The sequence below is a fragment of the Lampris incognitus genome, chromosome 2 (assembly GCF_029633865.1).
Source record: "Lampris incognitus isolate fLamInc1 chromosome 2, fLamInc1.hap2, whole genome shotgun sequence".
Lineage (NCBI taxonomy): Eukaryota > Metazoa > Chordata > Actinopteri > Lampriformes > Lampridae > Lampris > Lampris incognitus.
This window is the reverse complement of record NC_079212.1, coordinates 40113586-40118213: the sequence shown is the minus strand read 5'-3', so window position 1 is coordinate 40118213 and position 4628 is coordinate 40113586. Positions and strand designations below refer to the sequence as shown.

Genomic DNA, 4628 nt, shown 5'->3' with positions numbered 1-4628 from the left:
GGAGAAGAAGAAAATGAACAGCGTCTCAGTGACGTAATCAATCCACGCATGCAAGCGCAACACCGCCCACTTGTGGACAAACAAAGTCGTAAACAAAATAATAGTACACAGTAACACAAATACACTGGTGTTATATCTCAACAGACTGATGTGATCAAATCAATGTATTGTAGCGAGTTCGGGGGACAACGCAACCACAGGAACTGCCGCGGCCGGGACGCGAACCCGTATCGCCCGCATCGCAGGAGGCATCGCTAACCGTTAGACTAAAAGGTCAGACCCGCGAGATAGCGGCCAGCGTGTCTTCTTATCCATGCACGTTACAGTATATTAATGTGATGTTGTGGCGCTGCAGCAGGAACAACCCTGCACCGGCGAGTCCGGGAACGTAAACCACGCCCCCAGCTCACAGTCCTGCTGGGTGAGAGGCATAGCCCCTAGTGTCCGCCACAATGTACTAATATCAAATGATTTTGAGTAGGTGGATGGGTGAACTATGCCATTGTTGTTTTGTTTTTTGTTTTTTTTTTAGATCAGGGAAATTAAAAGTGTTTGTAGACTTGAAACACACACAGACGCTGAAGTCCTAAGAGAAGCTTTACTACTTGTGTACGGTGGTAGGAATTAAAAAGCTGAATGCCTCTACTCAACAATTTTTCACGGGTTTTGATGTTGTATGCGCCGGTAAGCGGTTTGGATAAAGGGTGGGTCGATGCGCTTGTAAATAGACGATGACAGAGGAGAACTAGAAGAAGAAGACTACAGCACACTTCGTTTCGTCGAACATGGTGATAAACGGAAGTGTCAGCATGGTTTTAACTTTTGAAGATGACTTTTTGTAACTTTCCCTGTGATGTTCTGTTTATACACATGCTGATCGGTAAGTGTAACACGGCTGTTTAACTGGTGTGGGGAGGAGGTCTGTTTTACAGCAGACCAGAGAGTCTAACGTTACGCTGGGTTTGTTGCAGGGCATTGTGTGTTTGCTGTCAGCGCAACAGACTGTAGACCGGGAGAATATGAAACAAGCGACGGGCTGTGCTGCCCTATGTGTAAAAAAGGTACGTGTAAAAACAGACCCGGTAAAGTTCCCTGAAAGTTTCTCAAAAGTAGCTCGAGCGTGTGACAGCGTCTCGTAGTAAGCCAGATGTAACCACCGCGTTACAGTATTGTGGAACAATACACCAAGTACTGACAGGGCTGCTGACCGTTCCTTAAAATAAGGAATCATATATATATATATATGTGTGTGTGTGTGCGCGCATAGTGTAAGGGACATTATATTTGTTATGCCCGCGTGCCGCCCTGTCCATCCAACCCTCGTCTCTATCCCATGCTCCTTATTTCCATTTCAAGGAGTTACCAACCGTAGATGATGATGATGGTGTATTATGGTGACACTTGACAGTTATTGGCTTGTCTGTAAATATCACTAGTTATTTAAGGACTGATCCGAGGCCCTCCCGGCAATATATCATTAAAAATAAAAATTTCAACAAATAAATAAGATACGCTGTATAAGCGGAAGTCGTGTGGTCACGTGACAGGCATTGACGCGCTCAGCTTTCAGTTTTACTGGAGACGTGCAGTTACACGACCTGAGCTTGTTTCTTTTTTTCACAGAGCTGTGTGATTTAATGTAAGTACAGTACAGTAACGAAGGAGATCAAAAACGACTTGAATCAGAGTTCCTATTCTGTTACATCCAAAATGCTCATTTACATGAATTTGACAAATTTAGTCTCTTCGTTCTCTTGACTACACCACCACATAAGCTATAATTTTATTATTAGGAATATATTCCAAATATTTTGAATAATGTGACCCCCCCTCCCCGTGAAAAAAAGAAATTGACCCTCTTAGGCTACCCCAGTTTAAATTTTTAGTGTCACTGATGACAAGGGTTGAGTTTTTCTCTGAAATAGAAATGGAAAATGACAAATACAATGTACAGACGTTCTCCTTAAATTCACACACACGGAGATTTAATTTAATTTTTTTTATTATATACCTGATAATTACACTGTGTTAAGTGTAGTGTGATGTATCAAACAGGCTCTGTTGTCAGAGGACACTGCACCGACTAGTTATTCGGGACGTGTACACCCTGTGGAGTGGGTACCTTCATGAACAAAGCCAATGGTATGACAACGTGTGACACGTGTAAAAGCTGTGATCCAGGTAATAAAAAAGGCCTACACTTCAGTGCAAACACTTGTACCCTTACTCTCTGCTTTGCTCTTTGGTTTTCCATGTCTTCCTACTTCCTACAGAAGAGTGTGTGCTGGCGGGCTGTATTAATGCCTTGTCACCAAAGGTGTTTGACCGAGGCAAGCAAGCAGCAGCGGCTCTCATAAACCCGTACAAGTCCGTCTTACAACAAGTATTCAGTTCCATGATGTGCCTGTCTAGTATATCGTTCCATATATTTTTCAGGTCTGAGTTGTCCTTTACACGTGATGCTTTGCCCACGGTGGATTCAACCTGCATATTAGTCCAGTGCTTGGTGACATGATCGTTACGGAGCGGACAAAAGCGCAATTTTTTGCATGATGTTTCCTTAGGGTCAGTTATTGAATTTTAGCCTAGGAGCCCCCGGCAAATATCTATTTAAAATAGTAAATTGCAAGACTATCAATATCATGAAATATGTGAAAATTCGCCTAGTAAAATCCAGCCTATATGCATCATAAAATGACCAAATTACATCTAAATCTGATAAAGTTGACTTCTTTAACATTATTAAAGACCCAGAACATGAAGTATAACCAATAATACCTTTAATGCAATGATAAATTCAAACAAACATGCATCATAATGTGAAAACTTGGTGTAGTGTTGTGCGTTACTGTACTTGGTGTCTATTTGTTACAGTTGCATTTACAAAGTGGTGAACAGTCCAAATTTGCATTGCTGCATTTGCAGGTGCTACAGTCCCCTTTACAAGAGCATTTGATCAGCTCTCTGCATGCTCTGGAGACCTCTGGAATGGTCAACCAAACTGGCACCCATGACCCCGATTCCTTGGTTCATCCGTAGTCCTGTGGAGAGGGAATCACTTGCTGGGGTTGTGTGCTGGTTGCTCAGATTCCTGCTTGATACACTGCCCGTTTCATATGCTGCAGTAGGGCATCTTGAGTGGGGGTAGTTTCTCCATTGACCAATTCTCTTGACAGAAGAGTTCCTTTCTTTTATGGTTGATGGAGCTCAAAGGACTGGATTTGTCATATAGGATTACAGTCAGTCTTTCAAGCTTCTGGAACTGCTCTCAGTCAACATCTAGTTGCTGGAAGGGATGCTTTGCCAGATAGACAAACGTTTCTGTTGCATCATCATAGGCTTGCCAGGACCGCCAAGCTGACTTCTTACCTTTTCCATTGAATGCAGATGTTGTGTCACAATCTGAATACGCATGAAACATAGGCAGAGCTCGAGATTTGGGCTCCCCCAGGCTTTTGCAGATGTCGTTGATGTGGTAAAATTGGTATTTTTTTGCCCATGCCAAAAGCCACCCAGATGTCAGTCAAGGGTTGAAGCACCAAAATCATGGAAGACGCCTGCAAGGATCACTATAACATCAGTGTCCACAGTACGCACGAGAACAGTTGTTGCTCCTTGCTCCAGTGCATGTTGTACATGAACCACAATCCTGGTGTCTTCCTCCTCATGATTGCAACAGTTCATGCTACTGGAACGAAAGATGACACAGCTTGCCCTGATGTGACATGCAAAGCTTTGGTTGGTGGCCAGCTGAACTCTTCAATCCTGGATGTCAAAAAGTCAAACATCTCCTTCTTGTTGATTGGGTCACGAAGAAAATCCATCCAATTGCCTGGGAGCTTGGTTGGGCCCGACACTTTCCTGCGAACACCTTGTCCTCTCTTTTCACGGGTGGACTCTTTCAAACTGTCTGAGATGTATGTGTCCCATACAACATCCAATCACTTGGTATCCTGCAGCTGCTTCTGCAGGTAAGGGATGAAAACCTCATCTGCATAGGTATCGAATGTGCTCACTCGAATAGTGGGCTCACTCGAATAGTGGCAGTTCACATTCCAGAGTGTGTCTGGTCTTCACTGCCGTGGAAGATGCCCTTTTCTTTGTATGGTACACGATGCACTGTCCAATGGTGAGGCAAGCCTGAGAGTCACATTTGTCTTGATGTTTTATGTTGGAACCATTCAGCACCATGGAGACAAGAGACTTGAGACCTGAAGGTAGTGCGTTTTCCTGACATTTTTCGGGGAAGGAGCCATTAAATTTGAAGCCTGAATGGTTGATTATGTCGTTTCTGATAATCTTTGCTGCTTTTGCCAGAATAAGAGCATCTTCATCAAAATTACGCTTGTTTAGAGCTTCCTTTAACATATTTTTATTCCTTCCTTGAAAATGAGAAGTGTGTTCTTCCCATCACACTGTGCTCGTGCCTCTGGCAAGTGTTCAAGTAAATGATCCTTGAGCCTGGTCTTGTTGACTAGTTTCTTGATCCCCAGCTCCTCAAGGCGACTCACATACAGAGAATGGATCTCAGACATCTTGAAGAGAAGAACTCCAGAGTCCACAGATTTCTCAATGTAGTTGATCAGTTCTATGAAAGCTCGAGACTCATTCATTTTTTCATCAGTGTT

The 4628-nt window shown here is 43.3% G+C and overlaps 1 long non-coding RNA gene across 1 annotated transcript; it reads left to right on the top strand.

Moving 5' to 3' along the window:
- The first annotated feature begins 462 nt into the window (after positions 1–462).
- Positions 463–2111, top strand: LOC130106797 (uncharacterized). The gene is made up of 3 exons (XR_008809766.1): positions 463–880; positions 972–1061; positions 2056–2111. It is a non-coding gene; the product is annotated as an uncharacterized LOC130106797 (long non-coding RNA).
- Positions 2112–4628: the final 2517 nt, after the last annotated feature.